Source organism: Erithacus rubecula (genome assembly GCF_903797595.1).
Source record: "Erithacus rubecula genome assembly, chromosome: Z".
Lineage (NCBI taxonomy): Eukaryota > Metazoa > Chordata > Aves > Passeriformes > Muscicapidae > Erithacus > Erithacus rubecula.
In genome coordinates, this window is record NC_136661.1 from 6,344,077 (window position 1) to 6,365,921 (window position 21,845).

Below are 21,845 nucleotides of genomic sequence, written 5' to 3' on the forward strand. Positions count from 1 at the left end.
TATTCTGACAGGCAATAAAGTACTGTACTTTTAAAACATCACCTCATGCAGAATGACAATGCTTTTCAGTGGAAAAACAAGAAGTTATGAAGTCTTTGTTCAGTCACAACATGTCACATCAGTGAGAATTTCACAAAATGCTCACAGCAACAGATTCATGTATTTCTAGTACATATTCATAAGAAAATACTCTCCTGGTTAAATTTGCCAAAATATTCAAAAATACTTTGAAAAATACTAAGCAATCTGGAAAATCTGAGAACTTCTTTCCATTATTTGGATAACAGCTGCCAAGTCCATATATATGCTATATATCCATATATGATGCATATATATGCATCATCTTCTGCATTAAAACTCTGTTGTCTTTTCTCAGGTAATATTCATTCTGACCTTAAAAACAGCTTTCAACAAAATATAAAATATTTTCCTAAAGCATATTCAAAGATGTTTAGTGAAGAAGGAATGTATCTCCAGTTTTCACAGTCATTTTTCTAATATGCTTTGCCTATTGTTACCCTGCCATGAGGTAAAGCCACACAAGGAAACAACTGCTCCTACAAGAAAAAAGCCCAAAAAGTTAAGCAACTCCAAAGGAGTTTTTCAGCTGTATACTAATAACACACATGAATCTTTAATACCCCAAAATTTGAATGCATGTGTTAGCAAGCAAATACATAAGGAAGGTGACAGATTAATGTATCAGTGACAAAACATGACAAAAAAAAAAAAAAAAAAAAGAAAAAGTAGAGAACCAAAGATAATATTGGCTTACAGTTTTCACTTGGAAAACCACAACCAGTTTCCACAATTCAGCTCACAATCTTTTGCATAAGAAAATAGTAATAGTCCTGGCCTGATCTGCTCAGATGACACACAGGGACTAAGTAGATAGAAGCTGTTAATATGAGGATTATCACTTTTCCATTCTGATAAGAAATTTTAAAATTGTGATGTCTAAGTTCTTCACAACAGAATGAAGCAATCAGTGTACTTATTGCAGAAGAAAACTACCTGGGGCTGCTGTCAGAAACACCACACTCAAGTAGAAGCCTCAACACCACAATAAGCTGTCAAGTAGGTGAGTTACTAGAGAAGTGTTCAAATCAAAGACCTGCCCAGAAGCAACAACTCTCTTTAGGTTCCATTAGAACTTCGGAAAAAGTTGGTCCATATCTGCGAAACATTTCACCATGATGATAAATTTCAGCAAAAGTCTATTTCATCAGAAAATTTCCAAGCAATTCAAACAGTTGCCCAATCATTTGGCACAGATTGTGTCCCAAGATAATGACATCTGAGGGTCCTTAGTCCATTCGGAGGCATCATTATGTGCACATCTTTATATACATAGAAGACATAGGAAAAGTAAAGATAAGGGGTCTGGAAGACTTTTCACAAGAAGCAGGTGAAAAACATGTTAGGGAGTAAAGTAAATTGGTGATATCTCCCAAATTCTTTTAAAGTGATGCAATAAAAGATGACAACACCAAAATTAGGACTAAGTGATATTTTTACAAGTATGCCACATCATACTACATTTTTTTTGTTAACTGTACTGAAACCTGAGTACTGTTCAATAGCTCAGATCATGGAACAAAAGTTACTTACTAGAGCACAAGTCTTCCTGAATTGATTATTTGATTTCTTTCAGAAAGACATTAAATAGGAGCTGCCAATGCTCCTGTGTACGTGGAAGAAATTAACTCAAAGTAAAAAGCAGTATTGCTTGTAAGTGGACTCATTCTGCCTGGCTGACTTTTGGTTACAAAAAAATAATGAACTATTGTTCTACAGTGAACAATCAAAGCACCAGTTTCAACATAGGAAAAACCACCAACACATTATGAAAAAGTCAGGAAATCACATAAAAAAGGTTCAATGAAAAAAATAACATTTTGATATTAAAAAAATATTCCAACAAACCACTAAAGCAGAAATAAAAAGTATTTTTCTATTAAAAGGCATTTTTGTTAAAAATACTGCCTTGGGGAAAAACCCTTCAACAATCTCTAGAGAACATATAAGACAGTTACAGCTACACTCATAAGTTAAAATAAATACTGGGAATGCAAACAAAAGCAAAAATTGTAACAATTAGTCTGTGAAATTACTTTGCTTTCTTAAATGTTGCAAGATTGAGACTGCCAGGAGGTGATATTGGAAGACAGTTTTGAAGAAAGAGCTATTCCTTGTGAAATGCAACTCCTGCTGTCACAATTGAAGAGCGATTTGTGAAAACATGAACCAGCACTTGTTGCTACAGTACTGCAGGGCCAAAGAATGGCATCAACAGTTGCACAACAGATGTTGGTTTACAGATGCTGTCAAGAACCATGCAGGCAATGCTAAGCTATCAGAAGTCATACACATTTCACACTGCAGTCAGTGAGTGCTGAAGAGTGGCACAGCAGGCACCGGCTGTATCATAATGGAAAAGGTTTCAAACAATTACCCTTCTCCCAGCCTTCTGTGGCAGGCAGGGATTTCCCAGGTACATTCTGTTTTTAGCAGTTTAACTGTGGAATAGAACAGAGAACAGCCAAGACCCACTACTTGCAGTAGTCTGGTACTTCTGAAAGATATCAGATCTTTGAAAAGTTCTTTATCCTCTCCCACTACAGATGCACCCTGGAGTTCTGAGTCCATTAAAAAAACTATCCTTTAAGCAAATACCAATACAACAGTTAAACCAAGAAGAGCTATTTGCTCGAGTAGAGAAAGGACAAGGTTCTCTTCCCCACAGAAGAAAGAGTTTCTCACAGCAAACATTTCTGTGAGGAAAACCAGTCATAACTCTTTCCAGTTACCATTGGCTATTAGCATAAATTGCCCTGCTTCCATTTGTTTAGGAAGCTTTTTCCAAGACCTAGTTAAACTCTTTTGGACTTCCTTCTGAATTCTGTCATCTCCATTTTCTTGCCCTCTTATCTCATTTCCCCAGTCCGGCAACTTCCCTCCTCAGAGCTTAGTAAAACTACTGCCTCTACAGTAACTGTCATACGTGTTTACACTGCATGCAGAACTCAAGAAGGCTGAGGAGCTGAAATTCTCCTAAGCATCAGGAACAGAAGATTATGTAGTAGGGGGAAAGGAGGATGACATCACTAAGTCTCCTCTAGGCAAGTAAGAAGTAAACAGAAAGAGGAAGAGCCATTCTAAAGGCAAGTAGTGTCAAAACAATGTTTAAAAACATGCTTTCACCTTCAAGGTTTATTTTGTGACTTTTCTCTTTCAACACAGATTGCACTTAGTAACAGAAAAGAGAGATGAAAGAAAAAAATGAGAAGAATGAATGATCCTGATTCCTGCCCAAGAATTAGAATAACTTAAGAAAAAAAATCTATTCCTCAAACCTAAAAGACTGTTTAATGAAATTTGCAATCACTTAAGTGAGAAATAATTCCATGGAACAGTATCACTAGGTCTCTTCAATCATTCTAGGTGAAATGGTGTCCACAGTTTCAACTCCAGAATATCACAACTGAAACTACTACTCTTTGACAAACTTCTAAATATCTACCTTTAGAGATTAAAAACATACTTTTGTATCTTGCCATACACAAAAAAATACCATGGAGAATATAATAATCATAATCCCAACCAGCTCTTCTGCCTGCAAAAAGAGAAACCACACAAAGATCCACAATTTTCTCCACAATGTTGTGTTTGTAGGATGTCACTCCTGCTGCTCCCAGCCTCACAGGTCATTTGGCTCAAAGTGAAGGATGAAGTAGTCTTGAACAAGAAAATTGCAATAATAGTCTGAGTGATAAAACATGCATTACCTTGATTCCTGTAACATTTTTTCTGTGAAAAATATAGGGGAAAACAAACCTAGTAAATCTGAGACAGAGACATCAAAAATGTGAAAACATCTGGACGAAGGAACTACTCCTATGCCAGCTACACTATCTGAACAGAATCTGGAAACATGTGCTTCAACAAATTAGCTCTTTGCAGAAATAACTGTCAGCATGTAAACAGGATAACAGTTAAGTCAGAGTGAATCAGCAAACTCTCCCAAACAGCCAGGAGCAATAGCTGTCAGTGGACTCTCCAGAAATACTTTTGTCAGCCTACCCTGCTTTTTCAGCTTCAATTAAGAAATCGCATATCAAAAGGTCAGACCTAATGCAAATTTCATAGCACAAATTCCCTCCTCAAGGTGCAGGGGTTTCTAGGGGATTTTGCTGTCTTTTCCCTCCTTCCTCATTGTCTTTGGAAAAGTGCCTAAAGTCTTGTAAAGGAAACCAAGCTAGCTCTTTACAGTGATACAGCAGTTACAGGAACTCAGGACACTAACATTTTTTACAACCCGGCCTTAAAAAACACCCTCCCCCCCAAAAAAAAGACCAAACAAAAATCCCACCCAAGATCCCTGCCAAAAATCCAACCAAAAGAAAAACAAACAAACCCGCAACATTTCCCTCCATGCCATCCAGCTCAGATCCTATACAATTTTAACAGGGCTATGACTAGGTACTTTTATAAATCCTTATAGAGTCAGGGCCTGGTCATATAATATGAGATGACAAAACATAACGAAGACGGTCTGAGACATACAAGAAACAATCAGAAATATTCAAGCAACTGCCACAGAAATACATGAAATCACATTATTTCTGTAGAAGTTTGACTAAATAGTAAAATCAAGACTATGTAAATGCATTCACAAGTCAAATAATGATTCAGAGTTCAATTATTGCATCAATATACAAATCTGTATCTATATCAATATATAAACATTGTAATTATACAGAGAGATATTATAACACAAATATTGCACCTTCTTGTGACTCTTCCGTAGAAGTGCTGAGGTAATTTTGCAAAAGAATACATTCTTTTTTAAAATCCTTTGTTAATGCTCAGTATTGCTGAATAACTTACGACAGCAATGCTGATGCTTTATCTTTACAATTCAGGAAAATGTACTTGCTGGATAGTTTATTTAATGTTTCCTTAAACATCAATAGCCTGCAAGTTCTCCACTTGTTCCCTATCTGAAATACCAGACAGTTTTTGCAAAGATACTGCACTACATGCTTTGCCAAGATCATGTTATCTCTATAAATGCAGATTGTCAGAAAAAAATGCAAGTCAAAAACCCAAGGCTCTAAAAGTAAACAAAGGTTTTTCATAAAATATACCACTAGCAGAGATTCTGCAAAAGTCTAATAGATGCGACAAGGAACATTAAGTTAAGACAAACATATCTTCACAATGTAACATTTCAAACAGTCTGTGTTCCCTTGAATATTTAAAAAAAAACCAAAAGACTGGGCTTCCCCAAACACTGCAGAAAAGCTAAATTATCATAATGTGTATCCAGTACTTGCAAGACTCTGTTTTGAGTATGATCAAACATTTCAATTGTACACTTCACTTTTATAGGGAAAGAAAATATTCCAAATTAAAATAAACTTAAAATTGCCTATATTCACAATGCCTTTCCCCCAAGTTCTGAAACAAGAATGACATAGACCTTTCTTCATGGTTTCTGAAATTATATCCTGAAACACTGTAAGAAAATTGGAGAAGGCAAGAGCATTAAAACTGTGCCCCTACAGATTGAAAAGATCAAAGCAGACTACCTGTCAGACTCAAGAAATAAAAAACACAATGGAAAAACAATGAACTGTTTAAATGGGATTATACAATAGCTTTAGAATAAACACTTATTTAAAAAAACATTTTTTCTCTCAGAAACAAGAGTGTCAAACTACTAAAAAACCCAGTTAAGAAGTAGATTCTGTATTTCCTGGTTTTGAAATATGAAGAGCAGACGCACTGTTACAAAACAGGTTTAAGATAATCCTATGTTACTGAACTTGAAGGAAGGAAGAAAGCCCAAATGTAACTGACTGGTCTATGATATATAGAAGATCAGACAGGAAGATACAGTGTTCTCTTCTGCATTTTAAAATGTGCTGTTAAAGATTGTGCTATTATCAGTTCCTTTATGACAAGGCATTATAAAATAAAGATAGCACAACATTATTTAATAACTGATAAGTTGTTTATAAAAAAGTTACATTGTGAAATTCCCATTGAACAATTATTTAACTCCTCCTAAAATTCTTTCTGATAACAGATAATTAGAAAAAAAATCTGAAAACACTCAGGTCTTTCAGTACCTAAGTCAAACTCCAGCATCAGTTTTGCCTCTCAGCCCTGAAGTCTAGGCCTTTCACCCACATTTCCATGTCTTTAGCATTCTGGGAACTTACCCAGAAAGTTCTGCAGATATATGCACTCAGTAATGTGAACCAGGGCACCTCAGTTCTCCCTGCAAGTCCCCAGTCCAACGCAGCAATCATACTGTTCTAATCTTGTCCAGAAGCGTTATTTTCACACCCACTCATGGATAGGAAATTCGATTCTACCTAAGGTCATCTGTTAAAAATCTAAGATACTCCATTCTCTAAATTATAGAAGAAGGACTCTTTCCTAGATCATCTCAGACTTAAAAGCCACTTCAGTTTTCTACAGAACTTTTCAGCATATTCTGCAAAGTTATTTGCAGCTTCATCTCAGCTCTGATGAAATAGGAATTTCATACCTCTCCACAGGTTTTGGCACTAGCTGTTGCATAGAAGCATGGACCCCCAAGAACACTTCCCAAGTAAAGTAGAACGTGACAAAAGCAATCTGTGATCATGATACAATGAAAAACCCAGCTAGGCCCCCCAAAAATGCCTGTAAAAGATACTGCAAACACTTTGACACTTTCTATTTCATGAAATGCAAATAATGAGATAAACTGGAGCCAAGTCTGGAATACAAGTGCAACACAGTTTATTACAGGCAAGTTTCTTTGTAATTTGCAAAGTATACTGAGTAAGAATTGTCTCCATCTGACCAAGTTGCTCTAAGAGGTAAAGTTCCGTACATACATTTACAGAACAAATGGCTGAACTCCACTGAAATGAACTCAAAGTTAAAACCAACCATGGTCTCTCCTCTATTTATGCATGCTTTGAGGTCCTAAGGATATTTCTAAAAGAAGTACAAATCACTGTAAATACTAGTAGTTCTTGGATTCGCTAAATATTTATTCCAATTAGCAAACAAAAGTAAATTAAAAATCCTAGGCAGGAATAAATAATGTCTGAGTAGACTACTTCTGATCAGGCATTCCAGCACCTAGAAATGGACATCCCTCTCCCCTCTATGGCCCTTTGGAGTTTGCCACATCTAACAGTATCCATTTTTTTTAAATACCATTTTTTTTCTTATTTGGTACTTAGAAAGGACATGCAAGAAATAGTTCACCTACATCTAGGCCAAAACTACACATAACAATATATGTCTGCCAATCCACCAAAAAATATGTTCATGTCATTAAAATACATACAGTCACAGGACACTACATCCTTTTGACTAGCACACAGACAAAAAGCAAATATTAAAAAACCCAGTCAAATGACAAAAGAAGTCAGACCAAGGCCTTAATTTTTTAGATCCCTGATAGCACTCTTTAGTATCAAACTTGGTTAAAAACAAACACATACAATGAGGCTTTGCTACAAAAGAGAACACACTTCTGTCAGGGACAAACTCAGCATCACCAGAACCCTTCCCCTATTCTAGACATATTTGAGCAAGTCTGTAACAACACAAAATAACCCTAATATTTTCAGTTTCCACTGCATCTCAATATTGGGATGCTTTACATAAAACACTGCACGTCTCTTACTTTCTGGATCTAATACAAGGGTCTAAATAATTTCCTAGGCTCACACTGTGAACCACTGGTAGACCAAGCACAAACAAAAGTCTTTGTTTCATAAAATATTTAAGAGAAAAAATTTCATTGCAAAGATGGCTTTATGTCATCATTCTTTCCATTTAAAGTAAATAGTTGAAAAATCTTCAAATTGCTTGAATATTGTAAAAAAAAAAAATCTGTTTTAAATTTCAACCTTTATTGTAACTCTTCTCCTACAGTTTCTCATGTTTTATTTTTTAGCTTTAGTATTTAGAGAAAACCTCAGGGAGGGGAAAGAAAAAGAAACTTTCATGAACACACAGAGTTCAACACAAAGGGCATGAATAAGGAAGAAACCTATTCATACCAAGGGAAAAAAAAACACTGAGGGAAACACATTGATGTAACATATCAACATATTTAATACCTCTCAAAGAAACACAACACAGTAATTTTGCACAGTGTTCATTAACTCCATTCTCAATTACTCTATGGAGTTCAGAAAATATATAATTAGGTAAAAAATGTTACACTACTGTGAACAATTCTATCAAAAGCTGTAGGTGTGTATTATTCAGTACTTCATAGGTGTCATCAAGATATTCCTCATGGCTACAACAGAAACAAAATTTTTAGTGACTGTGGTTCTGCTCCATTCTAAATGCCATTACTATGTAGGATGTAATGCTCTTCACATTATTTCAAGCAGTAAATAAAACAAGCTTACAAAACCACACTCTTGTTATTCTTCCATCTGCACTCAGGAATTATAGGTTTTCATTTACCAGATGCTTCCCCTTTCCACCTCCCTGAAAACTGTTCAAACATCGCCATTTAACACTGGGTCTAACTACAGAAACAGGCAGCATATGTCACCACGACCACATCTCAGGATGGTGTGTAGGCTGGGATAGAGTCTGCCTGTCACTTCAGACAGGCAGGCAGAATCACAAGAGGGGTCTGGTGTGTTGGCCTTGGCTGGAGGCCAGGTGCCCACTCTTCCACTCCCCTTTTCAGCTGGAGAGGTGAGAGAAGAGATGGAAAACAATTCATAGGTTGAGATAAGGCAATTTAGTAAAGCAAAAGCAAAAGTTTGCACACCTAAGCAAAGACAACAAAATCCCAATTCTCCACTTTCATCACCAAGCAATGTTCAGCCACTCTCTAGGAAGCAGGGGTGCAGCACATGTTGCAGTTGCTCTGGAAGGCAGGCACTGTAAATAACCAATGCTCTCCCTTCCTCCTCCTATACTTAGCTGTTTTTATATCTGAGCTGGCATCATATGGTATGGAATATCCCTTTGGTCAGTTTGGGTCAGCTGTCCTCTGCCAAGATTTGCCACCCAGGCTGCTGGTGGGAGGGTGGAATGGTGGAGAGACAGGAGGCTGTGCAGAGCTGCTCAGCAGCAGCCAAAACACTGGAGTGTCACCAACACCTTTGTAGGCACCAATGCAAAGCACAGCACTGTGAGGGCACCTGTGGGAAAATGAACTCCATCTCTGCCAGACCTGATACAAAGAGGTGCAGTAGGGGTTATGGCAGTTAAATGACTCTTGTAATTGACAAAGGATTTTAGAAACCTAGAATCTAAAAATCAAAATAATGTAAGAAGTGGTTCTTGAGCTTCTTTTTACCAGACACAGGCTTTTCTGGGCAGCAAGACAATAATGGAAGGATTCCTCCTCTGATGAAGCATTCTATCTCATCTGATATGGAAACTTCCTAAAACTAAATTATCCCCCTCTCAGACTATGTCCTATTGAGTAATATAAGCACAGCAGCTAAGTCACACTGAAGATGTAAGGTCATTTTATGTGCTGTACATGGTCCCCATCAGAAAGAAGAAAGAGTGAGCAACAGGCAAAACAAGCAAATCCTTGAGGGAAAAAGAGAATGAATTGAGAGAGAAAGGACAATATGACACGTATTAGAAAGTGACACAGAGGAACATCAGATTTGTCAGAAAAATCTGAGTACCCCTTACTCTAAAACCTGGATGTTGAATAGTCATCAAGTTTAGAATGCATTACTAGGTCAAAAGTAATTAAAAAAAAACCCAAAAACAGATTAGTATGCCAAGTCTGAGCACAAACTTCTCACAAAAGCAACTGCTTCTCCTCTTTCCCCATCCCCACTTCGCCTCCCAACTAACCTTTTCTAATAAAGAGAAATTCTCCTCTCCTCTCTCACCCACAATTGGGTCCAGGTTCAAATTTTAGCTGAAATAACCTCAGTGATTCAGCACTTACTCCACCTCCTTTAAAACTAATTAAAAATTAATTGACCTTGTCTAAAACTAATTAAAAGTTCATGATTCAAAGGCAGGCATAATCTTAATACATACAAGGTGAAATCAATGCTGGTGTATAAGCTGATGAAAAAAAACTAGAATGTTAGAGCCTGTTTCATCTTGCTAGGCATAGGAAAACTGAACATGACTGAAAGTCTGGATGCCATCTGATTCCCAGAAAAAATGTAAAAAGATGCAGGAAATTAAGGCATTCTGCCAAAATTAAGTTCATCCAGAGCATTATGCTTATTATAATATATATTACACACACACATATATATACACACACACACACACACTTTGGAAATATAACTGAACACAATTGAAAATTTGGGAAGAAGGTCCAACTATTCCTGAGAAGAAAGTATCTTCTCATGGATTATTTGCTGGGAAGCAGTGGCAGGCACCCGAGGAGGGCAATATTCCATGAGGAGGATTAAGTAAAAGCATGAGTCTCAGTTCAGGTGGAAGATGAAGACAGTGCACTGAGTTACATGTCAGAAAAAAATAAAGAAAACCAGGAAAAGCATAGGTGTTTCTCCCACTTAATCTCCTGTACCTCTACATCATGGTCTTGTACAAAAGAGTATTTAGGACTCTTCCAATCCCCTCCTATATCTGGTAAATATGGTCCCTCCTCATCAGGTCCCAGACTCATTCAACTAAACCAATGCTATGTCACTCACCACCAAGGACACCCCTTTTCCAGTTTTCTGGGGTTCTGTTTAGTCAGCCCAGCATTGGCAGGGTAACAAATCAAATACTGCAGAGCATATGATAAAGAACACTTCCCATACTAAGGCTGAGATATTCATTGACTTATCATTCCCATGGTGTCCAAATAGAAGCTACATGTGAACAGAAATAAGCAGCAGGAATAGCTGAAGTCAAAAACATACCACAGGTTGTTCAGTGCATTCCATTCCCCTCCCCACCCCCACTCTCCCCCTCCCCATCTACAGGGAGGGAGAACTGATAATCTTAAGTCTCATCAAATATTTCTTCAGTCACTCCCCAAGCAGCATTTACTTATTCTCTTAGTGGGCTGGAAAAAGTTGATGGAGGAAGAGATTACATTGCTGAGCCCCAGGGGGTGGTGATTAGGAACTTTATGATGAAGATTTCAGTCACTACTCCCTCTTAAACATGGGAAGGAAACCTCATAGATAGCTCATGCCTTTGAGCACAAGTATAGCTAATGCCTTTCAGCATTTAAAGTGTCACCCTCCTATTGCTGACATTATCAGGCCTTTTTTTCATCAAGTTAGAACAAAACCTAGAAAAATAACATTTAAAGGTGACATAAAATTAGAAGCAGGAGAAAATACCTTAATGGGGAAAAAAATCCAAAGACAACAGGAGCTAATTCGGGGAAGAAAATCAAAAGGAGAAGGTTTAAGGAGTCTTTCAATAAAGCCTTGAGCAAGACCGGGGTAACAGAGACATTCAAATCACTGTTTTAATCTTTCCATTTGTGGGGTGAGAAAAAATACCAGTAGAAGTGACTGCTATTTCTTAATGAACTTCAGCCACCGTGCCACAAGAGGCCATGTACCAGCAGGATCAGAGCACTGGATGCACCCTGCACTTAGCATTGGTGAAACCTTGAACCCTGTGGTCAGTACTGGCCCTCTTATGAGGAGGCCACTGAGGTGCTGGAACATGTCCAGAGAAGGACAATGGGACTGGTGAAGGGTCTGGAGCATAAATCCTGTGAGGAACACCTGAGGAAAAGGAGGCTCAGGGTGACAGTATTTCTACATAGCTGCTATGAGAATTGAGGCTGTTACAAGGCAGTGTTCAGTCTCTTCTCCCAAGTAACAAGTGACAGGACAAGGGGAAATTACTCAGGTAGTGCAAACAGAGGTTCAGCTTGGGTATAATGAAAAAAATCTCCAATGAAAGAGTGGTTAAGCACTGGAACATGCTGCTTAGTGAATGCTGGATTCACCATGCCTGGAGGAGTTTAAATGAGTAGACATAGCACTTCATGCTACAGTTTTAGTGGGGGCATGGTAGTGTTCAGTCAAAGGCTGGACTTATCTTAGAGACATTTCCCAACTTTTATGATTCTGTGCCTATATAGCATGCTTTTTTTATAGAATAAAGATTGTTTAGTCTCAACTACTGGCAAGTGTTACCTGTTGCAGAGCCAACTAGCCTTACTGAAAGAAACCAGAACAGTAAATACTTTTAACAATGCAATCCTCCAGAAGAACAAAGCTGCTCTAATCCTTGTGGTTCCAGCTGGGTATGCTCTGCTCTGCCACTCTCAAAGAGAATGGAGCGAGAACAAAGTAGCTGTGTAATTTCCTTATTACCTGGAACATACAGTGAATACAAACATCTGGTTTTCTCATAAGTATGTATAAAATTGAATTGAAGAAAGTTCTACACAGTCCATAAACTCAGAGGTATGGATTTCTCATGTGCTCAAACTTTTCTTGGGCAATCTGTGCAAACACCTTGCTCAGATAAACCAGTTTTGCTTCCTTGTGGAAGGAAAGTACGTAATTTTATACAGTGCTTTTAAAACATTCAGCCTAACAGGGTGGTGAAGACGTTTCAGCAAGTTGTGCCAGCTGTCACACACATTAGTTTGTAAAATACATTCGTGTCAGCCAGTTTCTTCTCTAGCCAAACACATAAAATCACTACTACAAGTTTTAATGCCCTAATAAAGCACTCGTGGTCTTGAAGGACAGTCAGCCCCCAACAGCTTCTGAAGCAGTTTGTAATTTCCTTGTGTCTTGTCACAGCTTTCACCTCAACACACCTTGCTTTTGTAATGAGTCTGACGGCTGTGCAGCCATACAAAGTTGAAGAGGTCGAAGCACAGACTGCAGAGAAACAAACCTAGATGTTCAGATGCACTAAAAGCAAGAGCAACACAATTAGCTGATTCTCACCTGTCAATGCTAAGTTAATACAGGCCCATCCACAGCGTGATTTCTCAGTCATTCTGCTCATTTAAGTTTGAAAAGGGCTGTATTACATCGAGCACACAACAAACCTTCCCACATGCGAATGTGGGATGTTAGCGCATGTTTCCTCTACTCAGCCATCAAAGTTAATTAAACACACTTGCAGTACATCTCCTTCCCTCAGTTGCTTTACACACAATTATCATAACACATAAGAAGGATTTATGGGAAATTAGAGACAGGTACCTGCCTTTAAAATAGTTCTTTTTTTGAATTTTTTCAAAAGAATTCAAATTAAAGGTAACTGCTTTTCTACTTCAAGTACTTGCTTAAAATGCAAAAGTTTTCTTTGTTAATTGTTGCCATAAGAAAGAGTGGCAAGAAAAAACAGCAACAAGACACTCTCTTGTTTGGTGTAAGAAAGAGCAAGAAACAGAAGTTTATTAAAGGAAGTCATTGCCTTAAATAAGGCAGTTTGTGCAAAACAAAATACAGATAAATTATTGGTTAGAAAAGGAGCCACCTCTTCTCCCTGGTTTTCCCATGAACTTTGCAGGTATTTATCTTTTGTTATGATTTTTTTACTTAGGTTTACAGTAGGGAAAGAGTCTCTAGCCTGGGAAAAATCCTGGCTAGAGCTAAGAAAGTTTACTTTCTTAAAAAAGGCCTGGCTACAATATGCCTAAGCCTTCAGCAGTGTCCATAGATAATAGTAGGCAGTACTACAATCAGTGAAGTATTAGCTTTGTGATCATTATCACAGTAAAAAACAGTTTCTCAAAAATTATTTTGTGATTATTAAACTGCCCTAGACTACCAATGTGTTGAGCTTCAAAAATTTAATTTTCCTTTAGTACCAGTATGTGACATAAATTTCTTATCGAGTACTGCCCAGATTCAACTGTCTACTGAACAGGGAAAGAAACTGACAAAGTAAAGCCTAACAAGTTCCTTCTTACTACTATTTGATTCTTCCTTGGATTTTGCTTGAAGCCCAGTGCCCACTGAAGACATACCACAATACAACAGCTTTCAATAAAACTTCTGCAGAGTGATATTCATAGACAGTATGAGAAAAATAAATTAGTGCTTATGGTCATATAATTTTCAAGTATGTGAACTTGGCAATAAAGCCTAAAAAAGCCTCCTTTTTTGGACAGACACATCAATATAAAGGTATCTTGTCGCATGCATTTTGCACTACAGCCTTTGCCTAACTGCATTCCTTTCCTCCCTTTTTTGTTGAAGATTCAAACCAGGGATCTTTCTTGATTCAAAACCTGAATTCCTAAGCACATGCTTGCTTCACCATTCTCTGGCCTTTCATGTTTCCTGATCCTAGTCTTCTGAGCTGCTAAATGTTACTTCTACAATGAAGGAGTACCAGGTTATGAAACACTTCTTTCTTAGTCTACCCCTTCTGTTTCTTTCAGCTATATGAAGCATTCCCTCCTTCTTTCCCTCAAACTGCTATCTAACACCTGTAAATTCAACCCCAGTTTTGAAATCTCTACATAATTTAGCAACAGCAATTAAGGTTCTTTTGCTTATTTATGAAAACACATTTACAGCCATTTTGGATTGGCTTTGATTTAACGCACACAAAGCTAACTAGATGTATTTAGTCATCTTTTCCTTTTCAAAACATTTGTTGTGGTTAAGGAATGGTACTCCTTCAGTTCAGTGTCCCCACTGGAACTCTCCCAAACCAACACCACTTGTTTGATCTTCCCTTCCCACTCTGGCAGGATGAAGTTGAGAACTGGAGGCACAAAAGGTGACAACCACAGGTTGAGTTAAGAACAAGTTACTAGAAACAGAAATGTGATGAGAAAATGAAAGTAACAACAACAAAAGTTCTACTTGGACAGAAGGATGAATTTCTCTACTCTGCAGGTGACTGTGCACTGGAATAGATTGTCCAGAGAGGCTGTGGAGCTTCCCTTGCTGGCGATATCCAAGGACTATCTGGACACAATCCCACACCATGTGCTCTGCGATTGTCCCGCTTGAGCAGAGAGGTTGAACCTCATGACCCACTGTGGACCCTTCTAGCTTTAAGCACTCTTTGAGTCTGTGTCTTTTCTCAGCTACTGTCAATGTTTTGTGCATTGACTTCAGACTAATTTTCAACTGCCCATGGAACAATTATCTTAATTTTTTCTCTACCTAAACTACAACAGGCAATTTGATTTTGAGAGTTAAATCTCTCTCAGTACGTGTTTTCTGAGCCATTCGTTGGTTCACTTGTTTCAGAACAAGCATAGAGGATGAGATCAAAGGCACATCTAGTTCTTCTAGAGGTGGTCAAGAATAAGTGCCCAGAAAAGAGCTTAGGAGTAGACCAAGCCCACAACAGTACTACCACAACAACTACCCAAGGTAGTTTCATAGTGATCCAAGATTCACAAATATTTCAAGACAAGATGAATTTTAAAGACCAGCTCTGTGGTCTTGACAAGCAGCACCTTAAAACAACCATCTTCCTCTCCACAGCTACCTGCAAGGAGGTCATAGTGAGGTGGGGTTTGGTATCTTCTTCTTCCAGGTAATAAGCAACAGGACAAGAGAAAATGTCCTGAACCTGTACATGGGGAGATTTAGATTGGATATTGGGAAACATTTCTTCACTGAAAGGGTAGTCAGGCATTGGAACAGCTTGCCCATGGAGGTAGTGGAATCATCATTCCTGAAAGTGTTCAAAAGGCATGTGGATGCGGAACATAGGGATATCATTTAGTGCTGAACATGGTGCTACTATGTTAATGGTTGGAATCAATCTCAGATCTTTTCCAGTCTTAGCAAGTTATGACTGTGAAAAATGATAGAAGTTCTTGTCCCTTCAGACACGAAAATCACCAGACCAGAAGATATTAAGGTCCTAGAATAAAGTTAAAAATTCTGACTGTTTTCTCCCCAAGTGATTAACCCTAAAAACATTCAATCCTCATTTCCATGTAATTTCTCCTGTATCCTCCGATGTTTCCTTTCTCAATGTTTTCTTGTCACTTTCTACAGTTTCCTTCTTTCTCCCATCCTACTGACTAGCACTCTTCTTCTGTGACCCAAAAGAGAAAGGCAATCAGAGTAACTTACTAACTTAAAAGACAGAGAATGATGATCAGCCACTCATGAATCAAACCAAGGAATTAAACCAAACTCAAAGCAGTGCACCTGATAGATATTTTCAGACAAGAAAAAATACATACATGAGTAGTCATTACATGGCCTAAGACAGACAAGTCATCATAAAATAACAACTCCATACTAAAATAATGGATAAATAGGGAAAGAAAGGAAAAGAAAGCATGCAGGCCATTTTGCTCCCAGGAAAGACACAGAATATGGCAGCAAAATCAGGCAGTACTGCAAATCCATTTGGCAAGGACAATGACACACACTGGAGCACAACAAGGGATGAGGCAGAACTACCTAAATTAATTATCTAGAGATCTTGAAAGGAATTGAGGAGGAAGGCAACCAACCCTTAAGAAGGAAAAGACAGGTGTAAAGTAAAGGAAAAATCCTGGCAGTGCTTTTATTGAGGCATAACTGATTAAACAGGCTTCTGATCAGCAGAAAGAGCTGCATGAACTGGGAAGCTGCATCTCAAATCACCAGTCAACACAGACCTTTGGGAATAGCAGAAGGCAGCATTTAATTAACAATGTAAGATATAAGACATGCAGATGTGGTATACACACAAATTGACAAACCACAAGAGAACTGAACCCACAGAAACACGAGTTCAATTCTCATACTAAAGTGGAAGGCCTCCTGGCAACACACGAGAAGAATGCGATTATGAAGAGTTCTGAAAAAGTTCTTATATGAAAGTGGCACTTTTTAAAACATCAATACAATTTACACTACTGAAATACATGAGCTGATGGCAAAGCTGTGGAAGCAGGGGAGGCAAGTGTTAACATTACTGCAAATTCAAATAAAATCTTCTGAATGTGTGAGGGATCAACATGTAATTTGTCCAAAGAAACCTCACTTCAATCCCCAACTTCCCAAATAACTCTTCTACATGCTATCTTTCAGTACATAAACAGACAGATTTAACCATTCAAATCCCATTAAAAACCAGAGAAATCGTGAAAGATACCTATTCTATAAACACACCAAAGAAATATAAGTATGGCAAACCAAAGGCATTTACTTGAAAATTTACCTGTAAGAGAGCTGTGTTCAGAGATTAACAAGCAGCTCAACTAATTTTGAATGTCTACAAAATCAGACACACTGCTATTCTAACATCACCAAAACCTAAGGTTACTGTAATTATTTAACTACTAACTAACTCTAGTACTGAATTACTATGGAAGAAAAAGGCTTAAATATTATGGTTAGAGCAGCCTAATTTATGAGTATGGTGGTTTCACATTAGGTTAAATCTGTGAAATTATGGAAAGCTAAAGTCTTTTTCTCTCTTTCACCTGGTATTCCTAATTACTCTCTAATTGCTCAGCACTTGTCTTTGTACTGGCACAACATTCAGTATGCCAGTTTCAGTTAGTACTATTTAAAATTTTTCAGTATTTTTTCACTCCAAAAACACAGCACTGCTAGCATATATGCAGAGACATGTATAGGAACATACTCCACTCTAACTGCCGTACACCACCTCGAAAATGTATCCTACTTCAACATGCACCACAGAAAATCAAAGTTTCTCTAAATCTGCAGAAAAACCAGCAGAGTTAAGAAAAAGCTAGTTTGTAGCTGGAAACTTTTATTTTCTTATAAAAACACTCAAGGAAAATCCAAAAACAAAAGGTTTTGTACAGAAAAAAAAAAGCCATGAACATACGTTCTACATAATGAGGCATTAAATTTAACCACAAATATCTATACAGGTTCAGCAGACATTTGCAGGGATTTATACTTAATATCCCATTGCATTCCACTTTGAGAAACAGGAAAAAACCTGCACGTTAGAAAGGTGGTCAGATACACTAATTAGAATCTCCAAGTAATAATCAAAAGGGAATCAAAACCAAGCAATATTATTTATCCTAATGGTACGATTATTCATACACAGGTGCAATTTAAGCAAATATTTTCTTTGGTGTGAAATAATACACCATTTTTATACAGCAACAAAACTGAAAGTCACAATTAGTACATGTGAAAGTGAAAAAAAATTAGCATAATAATAATCATAATAATAGTAATCACAGATTAATATAGTTGAAAGGGACGGTTGCCATTTGGTCTATATCTCCTGCTCAAAGTAGGGTCAAATTATACCAGGCTCAAAGCCTGCCTAGCAAAATTTTTACCATGTTCAGAGGTGGGTATTTCACAACCTCTCTGAACAGCTTGTTCCAGTGTTTGACCGTCCTCCTGCTGAAAAAGATTTCCTTAATACCTAGCAAAAATTTCCCATGCTCCTTGTGTTTGTTTTCTCTCACCCAAACACCCTGTACCTTCAAAAAAGAAAAGTCCAGCTGCATATTTTTTATAGCCTCCCATCAGGTAGTTGAAAACAATAAACAAATGTCTCCTTAGATTCTCCAAATGAAAATACACAATTCCCTCAGCCCACAGTACATTGTGTACTCCCATTGCATTCATCTTTGGCGGTACTTCACTGAGCTTTTTCCAGCATGCCAGTGTTGGAATGATCTAGAATTAAGAAGCTTTGAACTGGAATGCACAATCAGACAAAATCAGACAGAAGCCTTTCAAACAGAACTTTCTTTTTAAAAAAACATACATTTCAGTGATATCAATGTTAAGTTAAAAACTCAAGAAAAATGCAGGCTACACTTAGGAAATAATTAGATTGTCCTGAAAAGCAGTAATCACAGTAACTCCTGGTATAATGAGAGCTAAATTGAATACAAATTTTCAATGTAATTGACTAGTAAGCATATCTTAAAATACTCTCTACATATATGGATTAGATTATGTGTTCTTCATACATACATACATAAAATAAGCATTACGCATATTCTATTTCACTTATATACTTCAAATAAATAAAGGACTTAGTCACCGTGGGTGGGAACCTTACATACAACCTGGCTGAAATCCAAAAAAAAAAATCACACGGTTTTACAGAATCTGCATTTATTTAGGATTATTCTAATTGAAAGACTATCTATACAACAAACTACAAACATAAAAATGCTTAACAACAGCAAAAATTTGGGACTATATCAAAGGAATAAAGCTATCATTCATAAACATCTGCTGTCTCTGTTAAGTTGCACATATTTGACACAAACACTAAGCTTGCTGGAACAGCTTATTACTTGCAAAAGTCTCCAAAACAATTGCAAGACTTGCATATGAAAGAAGGAACAACAACACAAAATTCTACTTTTATATAGTAACTTTGCCGTGCAACAAAAACAAACATAAAGTAGCTGGTTCCGGTTTTAAACTTTCTTTGAGCTAACATGACTTTTTTTTTTCCAAGTAGTGCAGACCAAACTTTAAAATGAGGGAACCCCTTCCCTCAAACTTGAAGGACGTTTCATAATACTCTACAACAGACTTTGCTAGACTACAAGAGAGAAAGTAATATTTTACTCCAAGTAACATCAGTGACCAACAAACTCAATCTGTACATGGGAAAAAAAAATCTAACATACAGATGCAAAGTGATTTCTGGAAATAAACAGTCTTTTTCTGAAAAGGTGATTTTTTGGGTTTTTTTTTAACCAGGATACATTGTGGGATTACATCAACCAGCAAGGAATGTCAATTAGACAAAAAAATTTCAGAGAATCCGTTTTAGCATGGAAGAGATGTTACTAATTGTAAAATTTTTGGAGATTAAAGGTTTTTCTTCCCTTAGACAATAAAGTATGTCTCTGCAACCCAGTCTGCCAATGAATACAAGCAAGGACTATAATCTTTTTCATTCTGTCCTCCAGGCCCTAGTCCTCTGTTATCTTTAGAAGTTTTGAGTGGAAATGGATATGAAAGTTTTCCCATATCTCTTCAACATTCAGCTTACATTGCAGGAGAGTTCTGGGACAAAGAAGCTTGTTAAACTTAGACCAAGAACTTCAAGGTTTTAACAATAAACAGGACCTGCTACCAGAAATGTTGCCAAAGTAACAAATCCAGTGGATGCTAAATGGTGCCAGCCTCCAAAATGCTCCATCTGATATTTTATCTAGAATGATGTTTCAGCAACCTATTTAACTCAGCAATAACTCAGAAATCAAGCTAAATAAAAACATAAGACATACAGAACCTGCTTCAATTTATTAAGCTACTACCTGAATCACATATTACTCAAATCTGTATCAGGTCGACATGAAAAATGAAAATGGTTTAATTAATATGAATTAAAATAAATTTTGCTGTTTTCACAAGGCTTTGACTGAGAGTCCAAGAACTGAAACAATATTTGAATCCTCACAGAAAAAAAAAAAAATCTAATTAAACAAGTTGCACCTCAGTAAGATGTGGGAGTTTACGTGCTTGACTATTGACTTGATTTATGCATATTAACCTAATGTAAATTTCAACTTGAATCCCAAAAGAGCAGAAACCAGCTTTGTAGTGACAATACTGAATCTTTTGCATATAGGTGTATAGGTGCATATCAGTCTGGTTATTTCTCACTATGAGGAACCAAAAAAAAAAAAAAAAAAAAAAAAGTGATCCAGATGCAGATCCTCTTTAAAAACACTTCAAAACATTTCCTTAAAAACCACTTCAATGGCTGTAAGAACATTTGCAGTTATGATTACTCTTTCATTCTTAATATTTTAGGGACCTTATTTTATAGTGAATGTAATCAAATAACAGACTCCTTGCTTTGATGAAAGCTACCTATATGTTATATCCTCTACAAGTATTTCTTCAAATTACTTTCAGTACTGTAACAATAATGAGTAACTAGATGCGATGATGTTGCCAGTTTAATACCCACTCCTCACTGCAGCAGAAGCACAAGAAATAAAACAGTGACCAATAAAAACCTACTGGCATTCTTCATCTACTGACTTCAGTTAATTCAGCTGTCCTTCAACTCAGTCAAAAGAGGATCACTGCAGCACTGAAAATCCCATCTTGTGAAGCCTTTCAAGGATGTGTCTGCTAGGCCTTTGATATAGAAGAAAATATCAGTACTCCAAACTTTTAACCCCTCTCTCCTCAGTGTTTTCTGCTCAAGGAGCTCAATCCTCTTGTTTGTAGGAGGTGTTGGTAAGACTAACAGTAAGCTTCCACATACCTTCTCATCCCAGCCTGGCCAAACCCTTCCTATTAATGCTGTCTACCTCACCATATCAGTGATTCTACTCTATAACCAAGCAAACACAGAAACACTTGCATGATTGTATTCCTTTTCACTCTGCTTTTATGTGTTTGTGACTAACCAATAGATTGGGTAGGAAACTTTGGCCAATTCACTAACACAGGAGGTACCAGCTAGGCAGTCAAAGGCTTCACACACTAGAGCCCACATCCTGGTGAATGGACATGTTATTGAAACAAGGGTGTCTTTCACTATGACCAAACCAGATGAAATATCATTACATCTTATTTCTTTAACAAATCCAATGCAATCCTACATGCAGTCCAGCTGCCTTTCTAGAGCTATAGCTGCTCTCTAATCAGTTCTTTCTGTGCTGCCTTTGTTCAGCTACTGAGGGCCCCCTCACTGGTCCTTCATTTCAGGAGCTTTTTCAATGCAGTAGCTTGACTTGGGCAAGTGCTTAAATAATTTCCCCTTTACCACACAAATGCAAATACATTGCTTGTATTGGTCCTGTAAAACCTCTAAATGCTTCTCAAGTTGAGCATTTATTCCAGCAGTACTATAATTATGCTGGCAGCTAAATTCCCTTCAATTTTTTTTCTGCTTTTGCTCCTCCCTTCTCTTTTATGCATCACAATCCTCTCCCTCCCCTGAAAAAAAAAACAAAAGGAAAAAAAGGAGGAGAA

General features: G+C 37.3%; 1 protein-coding gene across 8 annotated transcripts in view; it reads right to left on the bottom strand.

Moving 5' to 3' along the window:
* JAK2 (Janus kinase 2) overlaps window positions 1–21,845 on the bottom strand; it is an 87,546-nt gene that overhangs the window by 53,238 nt on the left and 12,463 nt on the right. The window contains exon 1 of one of the 8 annotated variants that reach the window (XM_079330005.1): window positions 3,789–3,975. The exons of 2 other annotated variants lie outside the window; for them this stretch is intronic. The gene's annotated coding sequence lies outside the window, so the exon portion shown is untranslated. Of the gene's footprint in view, window positions 1–2,553; window positions 3,712–3,788; window positions 3,985–21,845 lie in introns of those variants that run through there. 5 more of the 8 variants (XM_079330007.1, XM_079329998.1, XM_079330004.1 and 2 more) reach the window with 5 other exon arrangements.